Source organism: Oryza sativa, chromosome 9 (genome assembly GCF_034140825.1).
Source record: "Oryza sativa Japonica Group chromosome 9, ASM3414082v1".
Lineage (NCBI taxonomy): Eukaryota > Viridiplantae > Streptophyta > Magnoliopsida > Poales > Poaceae > Oryza > Oryza sativa.
This window is the reverse complement of record NC_089043.1, coordinates 27,434,980-27,455,343: the sequence shown is the minus strand read 5'-3', so window position 1 is coordinate 27,455,343 and position 20,364 is coordinate 27,434,980.

The following is a 20,364-nucleotide window of genomic DNA, read 5'->3' as shown; positions in this document are numbered from 1 at the left end:
GGAAGGCAAAGTTATCAAAGTCTTAAATTCGCCCAGAAATCTTTATCGGCAGTCCACGGTGTCGCGCCCGCCAGCCTACCTTAACAGCGCGGTTAGTCAACGTGCTTGACACCGACGTTGTCTAAGCTATCCACCCTAACATCCTATGTGTCGTTCCTATCCTAACCACCTCGTTGAAAACCAGTTGTGGACGCTCAGATCTTCGACATTCCACCGAAACAACCGCTGCTTCGTGGCCTATGGTAAGTGGTTTCTAGAAAAACCTCTGGGGGTCCACCTCTCCCAATCCAGTCTCCCTAGGGTGAGGCCCGTGATTCTTTAATCGTCAAAAAAAACCTAGCTCGATTCCATGCTCGGAAGGCAAAGTTATCAAGGTCTTTAATTCGCCCAGAAATCTCCATCGGCAGTCCATGGTGTCGCGCCCGCCAGCCTACCTTAACGGTGCAGTTAGTCGATGTGCTTGACACCGACGTCGTCTAAGCTATCCACCCTAACGTCCTATGTGCCGTTCCTATCCTAACCACCTCGTTGAAAACCAGTTGTGGGCCTATGGTAAGTGGTTTCTAGAAAAATATCTGCGGTCCACCTCTCCCAATCTAGTCTCCCTAGGGAGAGGCCCGTGATTCTGCAGCCGTAAAAAAAAACCTAGCACGATTCCATTCCCGGAAGGCAAAGTTATCAAGGTCTTAAATTCGCCCAGAAATCTCCATCGGTAGTCCACGGTGTCGCTCCTGCCGTCGACGTGCTTGACACTGACGACATCTAAGCTATCCACCTATCATCCTATGTGCCGTTCCTTCCCTAACCACCTTGTTGAAAACCAATTGTGGACCCTCAGAGCTTCGACATTCCGCCGAAACAACCGCTGCTTCGTGGCCTATTGTAAGTGGTTTTTAGAAAAATCTCTGGGGTCCACCTTTCCCAATCCAGTCTCTCTAGGGTGAGGCCTGTGATTCTGCAGCCGTAAAAAAAAACCTAGCTTGATTCCTTGCCCGGAAGGCAAAGTTATCAAGGTCTTAAATTCGCCAAGAAATCTCCATCGATAGTCCACGGTGTCGCCCTGCCAGCCTACGTGTAACATTCTGAAAATTCAAGACAATGAAAATCACGAAAATTTCGAACTTTTTAAAACTTTTGCATCATGCTGGTTGTTATGATTGCTATTGCTTGCCAAACCGTAAATGATCACCAAGAAAGTAAAGAAAAGAACTACATTTAAGCAATAGATATGATTTACGGGAATATATTTAATCCTACAAATAATTATGCACAAGATATTAAAATCAAATAAAAGAAAAGTTATTATTAACCTATTTTATCAAATATTAAAATATTTGAATAATGTAGGTGGGTGCCATAATATGTGTACACATGAAATGATGATCATTCAAATAAACTGAGCTCTCTGTATATATAATAGAATTACGGGAGTATTTAATTCGATATGTACATCGATTTTGCACCAAGTTCCTACTTGCATTTAGGGATTGAAATTTGATATATTAAACCCCTCCATATAAAATATAGATAAATTGAGCTAATGTGCTATTATGTTAATAACGGTCTCATTAGAAAATTATAGAATCTTTAATAAACCTTAAATATTGGACAATATTAAATTTTGGGCAAATTCACATTTGAACACTTAATACGGTCACCTAAATGTTTGGGAGTAAATACAAATTTAATTTGCAACTTTTCTCAATTTATAAATCAACCAAAACCCTAAAAGAAGAAAAATAGGAAAACTTTGAAAAATATATAATAATAATAAGAATTAACCCTAATTAAAAATTCAAATAAATTATATAAATAAAATATGAGTAATATTAATCTAGGGTGAATTCATTAGTTAAGATAACACAAATATTGAGTAAAATGCATATATGCAAAATTAGGAATTGTGGAATCAAATTTATATGGAAATTACGCTAAAATCGGGTTAATTAGAAAACGGCACTGTTCATTGCACCTAAGGTGTTCGACGGGGTCCCCTAACCCAGCTCCTCCTCTTTCCCCCTCTCTCCGTCGCCAGCCGCCGCGCACCGTCGCCATCGTCGCCTGCCGCCGTGCCGCCGTCGCCATCTCATCACCGCGGCAGCGCCGTCACCGTCGCGTTCCGCCTCGCGCCGCGCGCCACCGCTGCCGCGCCGTCGCCGTCGCCATCCCGTCGCCTCGCGCCGCGCGCCCGCTGCCACGTGCCGCGCCGCCTTGCGCCCCGAGCCGCGCCGCACCGTCGTCATCTCCGCCCGCGCGCCGCGCGCCGTCACGTCGCCGCCGTCGCCGTCAAGCCCGCGCCGCGCCGCGCCCTCCGATCGTCGCTATCGCGCCGTGCCGTCGTGTCGCCGCCCATCGCATCCCGCCCCGAGCCGCACGCTACCGCTGTCGCCGTCGCCATCGACGTCCCGTCGCCGCGCGCGTCCCATCGCCGCTGCCGCGCCGCGCGCCGTCTCGTCGCCTCGCGCCGCGAGCCCGCCGCTTCGCGCCCCGCGCCACCGCGCCGCCCTCGTTTCACCCTTCCCCCTCCTTCCCCTCTCTTTCTTCCCCTCTCCCCTATAAAGACCCCGGCCCAATCCCCCCTTCTCCACCCCACTCCATTCCCTCCTCTTCTCCCTCTTCCCCTTCTCCACGCGCCGCCGTCGTCGCGCCGCCGCGCCGCCGTTGTCGTGCCGCCGCGCCGCCACCTTCGAAGCCGCCGCGCCGTCGCCTCGGAGCCGCCGCGCCGTGCGTCGCCGCCTTGCGCCGCCGTCGCCGTCGTTGCCGCCACCGCCGCCGCCGGTGAGCCGTCTTCCCCCCCTCCACCTCGCGCCCACTTCCGTCGCCGCCCGGGGAAGCAAAGAGCCGAGAGAGAGAGAGATAGAAAGGAGCCGGGAGGAGAGAAAGAAAAGAAGAGAAAAAGAGAGAAAGAAAAGAAAAAGAAAGGAAAGAAAAAAAAAGGGAAAGGGAGAAAAAGGAAAAGGAAATAAAAAGTAAATTAGAGGGAGATTAGGGAAGTTTAGAAAATTTAAAATAATTAGAATCTAATTATAGAAGTTTTATGGTCTCGAGTCTATGACATGTGGGCCCCACTTGTCATTAGCTCTTCCTATTTCCCTTTAGAAAATAATTCGGTAGGAAAAAGAAATAAACCCGGGTCCCACTTGTCAGTTGGTACAAGGCTGTGGATATGTCTTAAAAATAAATCGTTTATGAACAGTAGCTTTTCGCAATTTCTCGGATTAATTCAAATTTGAATCTTTACACTAGCATAACTTATTCATTTTAACTCGGATTTGAGTGAAACTTGAACCTAAATTCATCTAAATTCATAAGCTTTCCAATGATATATAATTCACTATTTAACAAAATATACTTATAATTATAAATTAATTAATATCAAATGATTAGATAATAGTTAACCTAAATAGTGTGCCAATGAATAAAAATGGATATTGTACAGTAGCATAATTATCTTTAACATGTCTTGTCACTGTAGCAACTAAATAAATTAGTTATAATCAATCCTTCAAATTAATGGATGTATAGGAAAATACTAGTACTTATTTAATATTCGATGGCCATATAATTAAATCCATGGCTTATAGGTTATTTAAATCAAGTATAGCCTTATGATTATGTAACTAAAATCTAAACACACATAGATGAATCTTTAACCTGTTTAGGAGAATCATAACAGAGCTAGATGTGGAGGAATCACTAAGTAAATTAATCGATGCAATACCATATAGAATAGCATATATATGCCTAAATTGATTACCACTTATTAGTAACCCAATAGAACCAATGCTTAAACTTGTCGCATCACATATACAATATCACTCATAGAAACTAGCTAATGTATAATTAAACTACAATATATTTAGGAATCACTTGGAGCATTGGGTAGTACACTTTCTAAATAAGCTCATGTACAGTAGGCGACCAAAACCTTATATGTTGTTGCACACATATATTGTACATCCCATTATAGTTACACAATTAATTTATCTTTTTCATATATTAAACTGGGGAGTATATAGCAAACATGAATAGTAGATAAGTACTAATTATAAATCTTGACCTCCTATGTTCATAGTTCAATTGTAACTCCGGATTGTTCATTAAGAGATAATCTGTAACTATAATATTATAAACTTCCCGAATTTAACATATAGAGCATGGATAATTATTAGCCCTTTTATAATTTATAATGGCAAGTAAAATATGTTCATAATTAAAGTAAAGCTTCCATCAATAAAATAATAATACAAATAATTCACTGTAATTGTTTGATTGATCCTAAATCCATCTAACAAAAGAACCTCTAGTATATAACCGTCCTATTTAGATAGATGAATACATAGCCATAATCCTTCCATAGCCATTTGATAGACTAAACCACCGATTAGCCAAATATATATGTATCCCATAAATGCTATGTTGGTTAACTCCTAAATAGGCCACGATGACAATAGAAAGATTAAGAAACTTTAGCCTTAGCATGATTGGGATCCATTAGCAAACACGAATAGTACATTTTATTGCGCATATTTGATTGTTGTTTGAATATTGGTTTTTCTCGCGTATTATAGACCTTGTGTATCGGTTAGTCGTGAGGCAACGTCTGCAACTTCCAGGAGGTGAAGGTTGATCAAGATTATATCAATAATAAGGATTATCCTGAGCAAGGCAAGTCATCACTATTCCTTGAACATGTTGATCCCAATTGCGAAATTGTTTTGTTTGCAAATAAAATTGCATGCAATGATGAACATCCTACTTGTGATTATGCCATGCCTTGATTATTGTTTACCCTTAAATCTTTGTAACCATGTTTACGTATGAGTCCCTAGTCAACTATGACAATTGCTTAGGAATGCTATTCTAGAATCATACATACTCATATTTATCAAATGCTATATGCTTGGGCAATTACCTTTGGGAAGGTAATTGAGATGCGGCATGTGGAGACATGAGCGCCACATTGCCATGATGTTGATGACATGATTTGTGAAAGGAGAAATAAAATTAAAACAACTGTTTTCGACTGGGGTGGACGGAGGATTTGGGTGGTATCTGGAAAAGGCTAGTACCGTCCCCAGTCAATTAAGGACCGAGCCATGAAGTTAAGCATGAAACGACCCCCGTACAACCGTACTTCTCGAATGGGTATAGACCTAGCGGATTAGATAGCCGAGCGGAGGCAGTATCCCAGCATAGATGGTTCACCCCTGAGTGAGGCAGGTGCGCTACGATGGGACAGCCGTTGAGGTAGGGCCGAGAAGCGTGCCCTACATCGGTGTCGCCATTGGTAGGACTGCCATGAGTGTGTAAGAGAGAGAACTTAACTTGAACCATAATTTAATATGCGTGACTTCTCTTTCCCGGGAGCGCCAGAACTCCTCTCACTGCTAGAAACATGGACGCCTAGAGTGCATGAGGATTTAAGTTCATGGAGCGGGTACTGCCAATGCGAGGTTATCGAAAAGCTTTGCCGTGATGCGTCTCATGTGTTGGGACGAGGCTCATGTGTTGGGCAGTCGCGGAGTGCGGGTAAAGTGTACATCCACTGCAGTGTGAGTAAACCAAATCTATTCGAATAGCCGTGCTCGCGGTTATTGAGCACCGGGACATGTATTACACTTGGCTAGACTCTAAATTCTTAACTTGTGGGGGGATGGGATATTGCATGATGAATTTTATGCTGATGGAGCCACATCCCGAGAGGAGGGAAGGTGGACATCCTCAGAAAACCATGACGATTCAATGGCGGGAAGCTATCCTTGGGATCACAATGGATGGTGGACAGAACCGTCGTTGTTTAAAGTGAACACTGGTACTAAAATTTGATCAGTCTATACTAGGTTTTAGGCTTGTGAAAAGAATTGTAAAATTAGCTTTATGCAAAAGAACCTGAAGCCATTCCTTGAAATACCCTCTATCATATGCATTGTTGTTGTGGTGGCTTCCTGAGTACGGTTGGTACTCACCCTTGCTATTCATATATCTTTTAGGAGAGTGTTGAAGAGAAGCCCTTGTCGGTACGCTTGCGTATCTAACAAGATGATCGGAGTGCGGTCTTGTTCTAGGTCTCGTTCCCCAGTCGACTGCCTGTGGCATGTTAACCGGGCCCTTATATTATTTTGTCTTCCGCTGTTGTTCTCTGATAGTTGTTGGCCTACCTGGCCCTAATGTAAGTATTTAACTCTTTTAGCCTAAATTCATTCGTGATATGTTGTGATCCAACTATGAATGTGTGTACCAACTACTGCTCCAGGGATTGATACGGATAAACACAGAAGATTTCCGATTCCCAAAATTGGGGGTCTACACTACGTTAACGGCGCGGTTAGTCAATGTGCTTGACACCGACGTCGTCTAAGCTATCCACCCTAACATCCTATGTGCCGTTCCTATCCTAACCACCTCGTTGAAAACCAGTTGTGGACCCTCAGATCTTCGACATTTCACCGAAACAACCGCTGCTTCATGGCCTATGGTAAGTGGTTTCTAGAAAAATCTTTGGGGTTCCACCTTTCCCAATTCAGTCTCTCTAGGGTGAGGCCCGTGATTCTGCAGCCGTAAAAAAAAACCTAGCTCGATTCCATGCCCGGAAGGCAAAGTTATCAAGGTCTTAAATTCGCCCAGAAATCTCCATCGGCAGTCCACGGTGTCGCGCCCGCCAGCCTACCTTAACGGCGCGGTTAGTCGACGTGCTTGACACCGTTGTTGTCTAAGATATCCACCCTAACGTCCTATGTGCCGTTCCTATCCTAACCACCTCGTTGAAAACCAATTGTGAACCCTCAGATCTTCGACATTTCGCCGAAACAACAGCTGCTTCGTGGCATATGGTAAGTGGTTTCTAGAAAAGCCTCTGGGGGTCCACCTCTCCCAATTCAGTCTCCCTAGGGTGAGGCCCGTGATTCTGCTGCCGTCAAAAAAACCTAGCTCGATTCCATGCCCGGTAGGCAAAGTTATCAAGGTCTTTAATTCGCCAAGAAATCTCCATCGGCAGTCCACGGTGTCGCGCCCGCCAGCCTACCTTGACGGCGCGGTTAGTCGACGTGCTTGACACCGACGTCGTCTAAGCTATCCACCCTATCATCCTATGTGCCGTTCCTATCCTAACCACCTCGTTGAAAACCAGTTGTGGACCCTCAGATCTTCGACATTCCGCCGAAACAACCGCTGCTTTGGGGCCTATGGTAAGTGGTTTCTAGAATAATCATTGGGGGTCCACCTCTCCCAATCCAGTCTCTCTAGGGTGAGGCCCGTGATTCTGCAGCCGTAAAAAAAAACCTAGCTCGATTCCATGCCTGGAAGGCAAAGTTATCAAGATGTTAAATTCGCCCGGAAATCTCCATCGGCAGTCCAAGGTGTCGCGCCCGCCAGCGTATGTAAGCGGCGCGGTTAGTCAACGTTGTTGACACCGACGTCATCTAAGCTATCCACCTATCATCCTATGTGCCGTTCCTTCCCTAACCACCTCGTTGAAAACCAGTTGTGGACCCTCAGATCTTCGACATTCCGCCGAAACAACCGCTGCTTCGTGGCCTATGGTAAGTGGTTTTTAGAAAAATCTCTGGGTCCACCTTTCCCAATCCAGTCTCTCTAGGGTGAGGCCGGTGATTCTGCAGCTGTAAAAAAAACCTAGCTCGATTCCATGCCCGGAAGGCAAAGTTATCATGGTCTTAAATTCGCCAAGAAATCTCTATCGGCAGTCCACAGTGTCGCGCCCGCCAGCTTACCTTAACGGCGCGGTTAGTCGACGTGCTTGACACCGACGTCGTCTAAGCTATCCACCCTATCATCCTATGTGCCGTTCCTATCCTAACCACCTTGTTGAAAAGCAGTTGTGGACCCTCAGATCTTCGACATTCCGCCGAAACAACCGCTGCTTCGTGGCCTATGGTAAGTGGTTTCTAGAAAAATTTCTAGGCGTCCACCTTTACCAATCCAGTCTCTCTAGGGTGAGGCCCGTGATTCTGTAGCCGTAAAAAAACCCTAGCACGATTCCATGCCCGGAAGGCAAAGTTACCAAGGTCTTAAATTCGCCCAAAAATCTCCATCGACAAGCCACGGTGTCGCCCCGCCAGCCTACCTTAACGGTGCGGTTAGTCGACGTGCTTGACACCGAGGTCGTCTAAGCTATCCACCCTAACATTCTATGTACAGTTCCTATCCTAACCACCTCGTTGAAAACCAGTTGTGGACCCTTAGATCTTCGACATTCCGCCGGAACAACCGCTGCTTCGTGGCTGACGGAGCGTGGGGCTCCTCACCGGGAGACCGCGCAGGCCCCCCTTTGCCGGTTCGGCCGGGGACTCAGGGAGAGATTCTAAGCTCTCTGTATGTGGAAGGCTCGCGAGACAGGAAACACACAAGACACGGGCGATGTATACAGGTTCGGGCCGCTGAGAAGCGTAATACCCTACTCCTGTGTTTTGGGAGATCTGTGTATGAAGGAGCTACAAAGTATCAGCCAGCCTCTCCCTTGTTCTGGGTTTCTAATCTGGAAAAGTCCAGTCCCCCCTCTCAGTGGGCAAGGTCCTCCTTTTATATCTTAAGGGGATACCACATGCACCATTTCTCTCTTTTTTTGTGGGGACTTACCCCCCCTTTTCATAAATGGACGGAGATTTGTATAGTTGCCGTCCGAGTCACCTTCTGATGAGACGGCCCACAACTACCTCCACTTTCGCCGGGAGCAGGTGCGACGTGGAATCGTGGCTGTCTGCTGACGACATGACCGGTATCAGACCAGTCACGTCGGTCATTCTTGTCCACCACGTGTCAGCTTAGCAATCTACATGCTCGCCCTTCTTCACACAACATCTTGCCTGTAATGGTTTAGGATGAAGCCTGGCATATATCTGACCAGGACTAACGTGCCATCTCTGGGAGGTAACACGCTAGCTCCAGCTGGGGACGAGCGCCTAGAAGCCCTCGTCCTGACGGGATGGGGCGAGGCGTGCGTCAGATCGCCTGTCGCCACCTAACCCGCGATCTGACCGGTCTGTGACTGGTCACAGACCGGATAAACGAGTGCACTGCACTGCGTTACATGCGGCGTGACACGCTCAGCCAAACCGCAATAAATGTGGTTAGGTGAGCCCCACTGTGCTCACCTAACCCATACATGCGGAGAAAAAACCCACGAGGGGTCGGGGCGCCTCGGCCCTCGGGGCCGAGGGGGGTGCGGCCCGACCCCCTCTTGGGGACTAAGAGGAGGGCGAACGCATCACCCTCGGGCCCGACGTCCCTCGGGGGTACCAGGCCACGTGTGCGATTGTGTCTGCCTCAAACCTCTAGTCATGATACTCCTGATCCCATGTCACCGACAGTAGCCCCCGGCGTTATGCCAGGGCGATCGCCCTCTTTAAGGGAAACGGTCGGGCGTGACGCCACTCCTGAGACCTGGTGACAGGTGGGACCGATCTCCACAATTGGGCAGAAACCCAACGGTCACAAACCACGCACATCGGCAATGGTAACTCGGCTGTCAACAATGAGCGGTCTCTTCAAGACTGCCACATTACTTGAGTAGCATACGAATCTGGACATGGCGATTCGTTTCGTCTGAAGATATGGTAACGTTGCTTCGGTCGGCGAGCGTAATTAACGCGCGCACGATATGATCTATCTCGACTGCCACAACCGCATATCCACCTCATGCGCCGCAAGCGGGCGAATGGGATTAGTGGAAGCGTGGGCGCGAGAAACGAGGGGGCGAAATAGTGGGCGCGAGAAGCGAGGAGCCGGGCACAGCGTTGGCAAGAGTATAAAGGCACTGAGGAAGGGATCTGTTTCCTTCCTTTCGCCATTATTCCCCTTGTCTTCGCTGCTTGCGCCCTAACTCCTTCTTTCCTGTGCCCTACCTTCGCCACACGCGCTCGCTCTTAATCTTCTCTTCCTCCGGCGCCATGGCACGGGGTTCCGCTCTGCTCGATGGTAGCGTGCTGCCGCCTTCCCGGATCGTGAGCGAGAGGCAGGCTGGGCTGTCGCGCCGCTTCATGCCGGAATCTGCCACCGGCCGGGAGATAGTCACGCTGGGCGAGGGACGCCCGGCGCCAGACTACCCGGGGCGGTCCGTCTTCTTTCTCCCCTTTGCAATGGTAGGGCTGGTTCCACCATTTTCTTCTTTCTTCATGGATGTTCTGGAGTTCTACGATCTCCAGATGGCGCACCTCACCCCCAACGCGGTGATGACATTGGCCATCTTCGCGCATCTGTGCGAGATGTTCATTGGGGTGCGCCCATCTCTTCGGCTGTTCCGGTGGTTCTTCACCGTGCAGTCGGTGTCGCCGCCATCGGTAGTCGGTGGCTGCTACTTCCAGCCACGGGGGCCGGTGCTGAACCGCTACATCCCCTGCGCCCTCCGCAAGAAGTGGGACGACTGGAAGAGCGACTGGTTCTACACTCCCCTCGCCGACGAAGCGCGCCTCCGACTTCCGAGCCAGCCCCCGGCGCAGGCCTCCAGCTGGCGGGCGCCGGTAGATCTGGGGGATGGCTATGACGCCGTCCTCGACCGCCTGGCGGGCCTGCGATCCTAGGGGCTCACAGGGGCCATGGTGTACGGCGACTACCTCCGTCGTCGGATTGCACCGCTCCAGCGACGCGCTCGGGGCGCCTGGGAGTACACCGGGTCCGAAGACTTCACGAGGACCCACCAGGGAGTGAGATGGGACTGGGCTCCTAAGGACTTCAAGATATTGGTCCAACGGGTGCTGAATCTCAACTCCGTAGAGGCGGCCCTCATTCCCCAAGGAATCCTCCCCCTCTGCAGCGATCCAGACCGCGCCTCCATCCTGACCATTATGATGGCGGTCGGGGCCTCAGAGGAGCGAGCTCCAAAGGGTCACGACGGCGCAGGCGGGAGCCGCAGGGGGGAACAATCTACCCCGAGAGGGGGTCGTGCTTCTGGGTCCCGCGACAGGGGCCCGGGGAGCAGCCGCCCTGCCGACGCCCGGGGGAAGAGGAAGCAGGGAGGAACACCTCCCCCATCTCCTCCCCGAGGGGGCGGGGCGGCGCGTGCCAGTAACAGGCGCCCGGAGGGGGCCGCGCCAACATCGCAGCCCGAGGGGGAGCGCAAGAAGAAGCGGCCCCGTAAGATGGGGGAGACAGAACCATCTCGGGGAAACCTCATTTCCCCTCCAAAGTGGTCGTTTAACCGACCCCCTCGCAGGTTCGTCTCTCACCCATCGTGGCTGTATTCATTCTCTCAACGCGAGTTTTCACTCACCCATCTTGTTCGTCTTCTGGTTTTTTCTTTCGTTTCAGCGAGATCCGGTCGCGTCCCTCCCGCCATTCCAAGTCCGGCCAGTCTGAGGCCGAGGATCCGGCGGCCGCAGAGGCCCTCAGGCGGGAATCTGACCGGCGAGAGGCCGCGGATCGCCTACGGGAAGCCGAGGAGGCCGCCCAGGAGGCCGCCCGGGCTCGCCAGGCCGAGGAAACCGCTCGGGAGGAGGCCGCCCGGGCCCGCCAGGCCGGGGAAGCCGCTCGGGAGGAGGCCGCCCGGGCCCGCCAGGCCGGGGAAGCCGCTCGGGAGGAGGCCGGATTTCGCTAGGACGAGGCGATGGCGACTTCCGAGGCAGCTCGCGATGAGGCCGCGGGCGCGTCGCTTGGGCCCACTCCCTCAGGCGACACTCAGGCGACAACTTCCGGGGCAGCTGGCGACGAGGCCGCGGGCGCGTCGCTTGGGCCTACTCCCTCGGGCGACGCTCAGGACCAACCGGGTCCGGGGGACATCCCCGAGTCCGGCACTTCCATCGGCGGCCCGAGCCGCGTGGCATCCTCTCCAAGGCGGCTCTTCCCCACGCCTTCTATCGCCCTACTGAACGCAGAGCCCCTTCTGCAGGCCTTGGCCGCCGCAAACACCACGGTGTTGGATGGGTTAAGTGCCCAGGTGGAGGTCTTGCAGGCAGAGCGGGCGGAGCTCGACGCCGCGTGGGCGCGTGTCGAAGAGGGGCGACGCTCGGTGGAGGCCATGGTGGAGGTGGGCCGTAAGGCTCACCGCCGGCACGTCTCGGAGCTTGAAACTCGTAAGAAGGTGCTGGCGGAGATCGCCAAGGAAGTGGAGGAGGAGCGGGGGGCTGCCCTCATTGCCACCACCGTGATGAACGAGGCGCAGGACACCCTCCGCCTTCAATACGGGAGCTGGGAGGCGGAGCTAGGGAAGAAGCTTGACGCCGCCCAGGGGGTGCTTGACGCTGCCGCTGCCCGAGAACAGCGGGCGGCGGAGACCGAAGCGGCGTCCCGGCGGCGCGAAGAGGCCCTTGAGGCGCGCGCCATGGCGCTGGAAGAGCGCGCCTGCGTCGTGGAGAGGGATCTGGCGGACCGCGAGGCCGCCGTCACCATCCGGGAAGCAACGCTGGCGGCGCACGAGGCTGCCTGCGCCGAAGAAGAGTTCACGCTCCGCCTCCGCGAGGACGCGCTCACCGAACGGGAGCGAGCTCTCGAGGGGGCCGAGGCCGTGGCGCAACAGCTGGCGGTCAACCTGTCCCTCCGCGAGGCAGCGCAGGAGGAGCAGGCGCGCCGCAATCTGGAAGGTGCCCGCGCCGAGAGGGCCGTACTGAACCAACGGGCCGCTGAGCTCGAGGCGCGGGCGAAGGAGCTGGACGCGAGGGCGCGCAGCGGCGGGGCGGCCACGGGCGAAAGCGACTTAGCCGCCTGCCTCGCAGCTGCCGAACGCACCATCGCCGATCTGCAGGGCGCGCGGGACTCGTCCGCCGGGGAGGTCGAAGCCCTCCGCTTGGCAGGCGAGGTAGGGCCCGGCATGCTTTGGGACGCCGTCTCCCGCCTAGATTGCGCCGGTCGGCAAGTGGGCCTCTGGAGAGGGCGGACCGTAAAGTACGCCGCCAACCAGGGAGGCCTCGCCCAGCGCCTCTCGAAGATGGCCGGGGCTCTCCAACGGCTCCCCGAGGAGCTCGAGAAGACAATTAAGTCATCCTCGAGGGACCTCGCCCAAGGAGCGGTGGAGCTCGTCCTGGCGAGTTACCAGGCCAGGGACCCCAATTTCTCTCCATGGATGGCGCTGGATGAGTTCCCTCCTGGGACCGAGGACCGCGCGCGCGCGTAGGTCCGGGATGCCGCCGACCATATCGTCGACAGCTTCGAGGGCTCGGCCCCTCGGCTTGCGTTCGCCTGACCGCGCCGTTAAGGTAGGCTGGCGGGCGCGACACCATGGACTGCCGATGGTGATTTCTGGGCGAATTTAAGACTTTGATAACTTTGCCTTCCGGGCATGGAATCGAGCTTGGTTTATTTTGACGGCTACAGAATCACGGGCCTCACCCTAGAGAAGATGGATTGGGAGAGGTGGACCCCAGAGATTTTTCTAGAAACCACTTACAATAGGTCACAAAGCAGCGGTTGTTTCGGTGAAATGTCGAAGATCTGAAGGTCCACAACTGGTTTTCAACGGCGCGGTAAGTCGACGTGCTTGACACCAACATCGTCTAAGCTATCCACCCTAACGTCCTATGTGCCGTTCCTATCCTAACAACCTCGTTGAAAACCAGTTGTGGACCCTCAGATTTTTGACTTTTTGCGGAAACAACCACTGCTTTGTGGCCTATGGTAAGTGGATCCTAGAAAAGTCTCCAGGGGTCCACCTCTCCCAATCCAGTCTCTCAAGGGTGAGGCCGGTGATTCTGCAGCCGTCAAAACAAACCAAGCTCGATTCCATGCACGGAAGGCAAAGTTATCAAAGTCTTAAATTCGCCCAGAAATCTTTATCGGCAGTCCACGGTGTCGCGCCCGCCAGCCTACCTTAACAGCGCGGTTAGTCAACGTGCTTGACACCGACGTTGTCTAAGCTATCCACCCTAACATCCTATGTGTCGTTCCTATCCTAACCACCTCGTTGAAAACCAGTTGTGGACGCTCAGATCTTCGACATTCCACCGAAACAACGCTGCTTCGTGGCCTATGGTAAGTGGTTTCTAGAAAAACCTCTGGGGGTCCACCTCTCCCAATCCAGTCTCCCTAGGGTGAGGCCCGTGATTCTTTAATCGTCAAAAAAAACCTAGCTCGATTCCATGCCCGGAAGGCAAAGTTATCAAGGTCTTTAATTCGCCCAGAAATCTCCATCGGCAGTCCATGGTGTCGCGCCCGCCAGCCTACCTTAACGGTGCAGTTAGTCGACGTGCTTGACACCGACGTCGTCTAAGCTATCCACCCTAACGTCCTATGTGCCGTTCCTATCCTAACCACCTCGTTGAAAACCAGTTGTGGGCCTATGGTAAGTGGTTTCTAGAAAAATATCTGCGGTCCACCTCTCCCAATCTAGTCTCCCTAGGGAGAGGCCCGTGATTCTGCAGCCGTAAAAAAAAACCTAGCACGATTCCATTCCCGGAAGGCAAAGTTATCAAGGTCTTAAATTCGCCCAGAAATCTCCATCGGTAGTCCACGGTGTCGCTCCTGCGGTCGACGTGCTTGACACTGACGACATCTAAGCTATCCACCTATCATCCTATGTGCCGTTCCTTCCCTAACCACCTTGTTGAAAACCAATTGTGGACCCTCAGAGCTTCGACATTCCGCCGAAACAACCGCTGCTTCGTGGCCTATTGTAAGTGGTTTTTAGAAAAATCTCTGGGGTCCACCTTTCCCAATCCAGTCTCTCTAGGGTGAGGCCTGTGATTCTGCAGCCATAAAAAAAAACCTAGCTTGATTCCTTGCCCGGAAGGCAAAGTTATCAAGGTCTTAAATTCGCCAAGAAATCTCCATCGATAGTCCACGGTGTCGCCCTGCCAGCCTACGTGTAACATTCTGAAAATTCAAGACAATGAAAATCACGAAAATTTCGAACTTTTTAAAACTTTTGCATCATGCTGGTTGTTATGATTGCTATTGCTTGCCAAACCGTAAATGATCACCAAGAAAGTAAAGAAAAGAACTACATTTAAGCAATAGATATGATTTTCGGGAATATATTTAATCCTACAAATAATTATGCACAAGATATTAAAATCAAATAAAAGAAAAGTTATTATTAACCTATTTTATCAAATATTAAAATATTTGAATAATGTAGGTGGGTGCCATAATATGTGTACACATGAAATGATGATCATTCAAATAAACTGAGCTCTCTGTATATATAATAGAATTACGGGAGTATTTAATTCGATATGTACATCGATTTTGCACCAAGTTCCTACTTGCATTTAGGGATTGAAATTTGATATATTAAACCCCTCCATATAAAATATAGATAAATTGAGCTAATGTGCTATTATGTTAATAACGGTCTCATTAGAAAATTATAGAATCTTTAATAAACCTTAAATATTGGATAATATTAAATTTTGGGCAAATTCACATTTGAACACTTAATACGGTCACCTAAATGTTTGGGAGTAAATACAAATTTAATTTGCAACTTTTCTCAATTTATAAATCAACCAAAACCCTAAAAGAAGAAAAATAGGAAAACTTTGAAAAATATATAATAATAATAAGAATTAACCCTAATTAAAAATTCAAATAAATTATATAAATAAAATATGAGTAATATTAATCTAGGGTGAATTCATTAGTTAAGATAACACAAATATTGAGTAAAATGCATATATGCAAAATTAGGAATTGTGGAATCAAATTTATATGGAAATTACGCTAAAATCGGGTTAATTAGAAAACGGCACTGTTCATTGCACCTAAGGTGTTCGACGGGGTCCCCTAACCCAGCTCCTCCTCTTTCCCCCTCTCTCCGTCGCCAGCCGCCGCGCACCGTCGCCATCGTCGCCTGCCGCCGTGCCGCCGTCGCCATCTCATCACCGCGGCAGCGCCGTCACCGTCGCGTTCCGCCTCGCGCCGCGCGCCACCGCTGCCGCGCCGTCGCCGTCGCCATCCCGTCGCCTCGCGCCGCGCGCCCGCTGCCACGTGCCGCGCCGCCTTGCGCCCCGAGCCGCGCCGCACCGTCGTCATCTCCGCCCGCGCGCCGCGCGCCGTCACGTCGCCGCCGTCGCCGTCAAGCCCGCGCCGCGCCGCGCCGTCCTATCGTCGCTATCGCGCCGTGCCGTCGTGTCGCCGCCCATCGCATCCCGCCCCGAGCCGCACGCTACCGCTGTCGCCGTCGCCATCGACGTCCCGTCGCCGCGCGCGTCCCATCGCCGCTGCCGCGCCGCGCGCCGTCTCGTCGCCTCGCGCCGCGAGCCCGCCGCTTCGCGCCCCGCGCCACCGCGCCGCCCTCGTTTCACCCTTCCCCCTCCTTCCCCTCTCTTTCTTCCCCTCTCCCCTATAAAGACCCCGGCCCAATCCCCCCTTCTCCACCCGACTCCATTCCCTCCTCTTCTCCCTCTTCCCCTTCTCCACGCGCCGCCGTCGTCGCGCCGCCGCGCCGCCGTTGTCGTGCCGCCGCGCCGCCACCTTCGAAGCCGCCGCGCCGTCGCCTCGGAGCCGCCGCGCCGTGCGTCGCCGCCTTGCGCCGCCGTCGCCGTCGTTGCCGCCACCGCCGCCGCCGGTGAGCCGTCTTCCCCCCCTCCACCTCGCGCCCACTTCCGTCGCCGCCCGGGGAAGCAAAGAGCCGAGAGAGAGAGAGAGATAGAAAGGAGCCGGGAGGAGAGAAAGAAAAGAAGAGAAAAAGAGAGAAAGAAAAGAAAAAGAAAGGAAAGAAAAAAAAAGGGAAAGGGAGAAAAAGGAAAAGGAAATAAAAAGTAAATTAGAGGGAGATTAGGGAAGTTTAGAAAATTTAAAATAATTAGAATCTAATTATAGAAGTTTTATGGTCTCGAGTCTATGACATGTGGGCCCCACTTGTCATTAGCTCTTCCTATTTCCCTTTAGAAAATAATTCGGTAGGAAAAAGAAATAAACCCGGGTCCCACTTGTCAGTTGGTACAAGGCTGTGGATATGTCTTAAAAATAAATCGTTTATGAACAGTAGCTTTTCGCAATTTCTCGGATTAATTCAAATTTGAATCTTTACACTAGCATAACTTATTCATTTTAACTCGGATTTGAGTGAAACTTGAACCTAAATTCATCTAAATTCATAAGCTTTCCAATGATATATAATTCACTATTTAACAAAATATACTTATAATTATAAATTAATTAATATCAAATGATTAGATAATAGTTAACCTAAATAGTGTGCCAATGAATAAAAATGGATATTGTACAGTAGCATAATTATCTTTAACATGTCTTGTCACTGTAGCAACTAAATAAATTAGTTATAATCAATCCTTCAAATTAATGGATGTATAGGAAAATACTAGTACTTATTTAATATTCGATGGCCATATAATTAAATCCATGGCTTATAGGTTATTTAAATCAAGTATAGCCTTATGATTATGTAACTAAAATCTAAACACACATAGATGAATCTTTAACCTGTTTAGGAGAATCATAACAGAGCTAGATGTGGAGGAATCACTAAGTAAATTAATCGATGCAATACCATATAGAATAGCATATATATGCCTAAATTGATTACCACTTATTAGTAACCCAATAGAACCAATGCTTAAACTTGTCGCATCACATATACAATATCACTCATAGAAACTAGCTAATGTATAATTAAACTACAATATATTTAGGAATCACTTGGAGCATTGGGTAGTACACTTTCTAAATAAGCTCATGTACAGTAGGCGACCAAAACCTTATATGTTGTTGCACACATATATTGTACATCCCATTATAGTTACACAATTAATTTATCTTTTTCATATATTAAACTGGGGAGTATATAGCAAACATGAATAGTAGATAAGTACTAATTATAAATCTTGACCTCCTATGTTCATAGTTCAATTGTAACTCCGGATTGTTCATTAAGAGATAATCTGTAACTATAATATTATAAACTTCCCGAATTTAACATATAGAGCATGGATAATTATTAGCCCTTTTATAATTTATAATGGCAAGTAAAATATGTTCATAATTAAAGTAAAGCTTCCATCAATAAAATAATAATACAAATAATTCACTGTAATTGTTTGATTGATCCTAAATCCATCTAACAAAAGAACCTCTAGTATATAACCGTCCTATTTAGATAGATGAATACATAGCCATAATCCTTCCATAGCCATTTGATAGACTAAACCACCGATTAGCCAAATATATATGTATCCCATAAATGCTATGTTGGTTAACTCCTAAATAGGCCACGATGACAATAGAAAGATTAAGAAACTTTAGCCTTAGCATGATTGGGATCCATTAGCAAACACGAATAGTACATTTTATTGCGCATATTTGATTGTTGTTTGAATATTGGTTTTTCTCGCGTATTATAGACCTTGTGTATCGGTTAGTCGTGAGGCAACGTCTGCAACTTCCAGGAGGTGAAGGTTGATCAAGATTATATCAATAATAAGGATTATCCTGAGCAAGGCAAGTCATCACTATTCCTTGAACATGTTGATCCCAATTGCGAAATTGTTTTGTTTGCAAATAAAATTGCATGCAATGATGAACATCCTACTTGTGATTATGCCATGCCTTGATTATTGTTTACCCTTAAATCTTTGTAACCATGTTTACGTATGAGTCCCTAGTCAACTATGACAATTGCTTAGGAATGCTATTCTAGAATCATACATACTCATATTTATCAAATGCTATATGCTTGGGCAATTACCTTTGGGAAGGTAATTGAGATGCGGCATGTGGAGACATGAGCGCCACATTGCCATGATGTTGATGACATGATTTGTGAAAGGAGAAATAAAATTAAAACAACTGTTTTCGACTGGGGTGGACGGAGGATTTGGGTGGTATCTGGAAAAGGCTAGTACCGTCCCCAGTCAATTAAGGACCGAGCCATGAAGTTAAGCATGAAACGACCCCCGTACAACCGTACTTCTCGAATGGGTATAGACCTAGCGGATTAGATAGCCGAGCGGAGGCAGTATCCCAGCATAGATGGTTCACCCCTGAGTGAGGCAGGTGCGCTACGATGGGACAGCCGTTGAGGTAGGGCCGAGAAGCGTGCCCTACATCGGTGTCGCCATTGGTAGGACTGCCATGAGTGTGTAAGAGAGAGAACTTAACTTGAACCATAATTTAATATGCGTGACTTCTCTTTCCCGGGAGCGCCAGAACTCCTCTCACTGCTAGAAACATGGACGCCTAGAGTGCATGAGGATTTAAGTTCATGGAGCGGGTACTGCCAATGCGAGGTTATCGAAAAGCTTTGCCGTGATGCGTCTCATGTGTTGGGACGAGGCTCATGTGTTGGGCAGTCGCGGAGTGCGGGTAAAGTGTACATCCACTGCAGTGTGAGTAAACCAAATCTATTCGAATAGCCGTGCTCGCGGTTATTGAGCACCGGGACATGTATTACACTTGGCTAGACTCTAAATTCTTAACTTGTGGGGGGATGGGATATTGCATGATGAATTTTATGCTGATGGAGCCACATCCCGAGAGGAGGGAAGGTGGACATCCTCAGAAAACCATGACGATTCAATGGCGGGAAGCTATCCTTGGGATCACAATGGATGGTGGACAGAACCGTCGTTGTTTAAAGTGAACACTGGTACTAAAATTTGATCAGTCTATACTAGGTTTTAGGCTTGTGAAAAGAATTGTAAAATTAGCTTTATGCAAAAGAACCTGAAGCCATTCCTTGAAATACCCTCTATCATATGCATTGTTGTTGTGGTGGCTTCCTGAGTACGGTTGGTACTCACCCTTGCTATTCATATATCTTTTAGGAGAGTGTTGAAGAGAAGCCCTTGTCGGTACGCTTGCGTATCTAACAAGATGATCGGAGTGCGGTCTTGTTCTAGGTCTCGTTCCCCAGTCGACTGCCTGTGGCATGTTAACCGGGCCCTTATATTATTTTGTCTTCCGCTGTTGTTCTCTGATAGTTGTTGGCCTACCTGGCCCTAATGTAAGTATTTAACTCTTTTAGCCTAAATTCATTCGTGATATGTTGTGATCCAACTATGAATGTGTGTACCAACTACTGATCCAGGGATTGATACGGATAAACACAGAAGATTTCCGATTCCCAAAATTGGGGGTCTACACTACGTTAACGGCGCGGTTAGTCAACGTGCTTGACACCGACGTCGTCTAAGCTATCCACCCTAACATCCTATGTGCCGTTCCTATCCTAACCACCTCGTTAAAAACCAGTTGTGGACCCTCAGATCTTCGACATTTCACCGAAACAACCGCTGCTTCGTGGCCTATGGTAAGTGGTTTCTAGAAAAATCTTTGGGGTTCCACCTTTCCCAATTCAGTCTCTCTAGGGTGAGGCCCGTGATTCTGCAGCCGTAAAAAAAAACCTAGCTCGATTCCATGCCCGGAAGGCAAAGTTATCAAGGTCTTAAATTCGCCCAGAAATCTCCATCGGCAGTCCACGGTGTCGCGCCCGCCAGCCTACCTTAACGGCGCGGTTAGTCG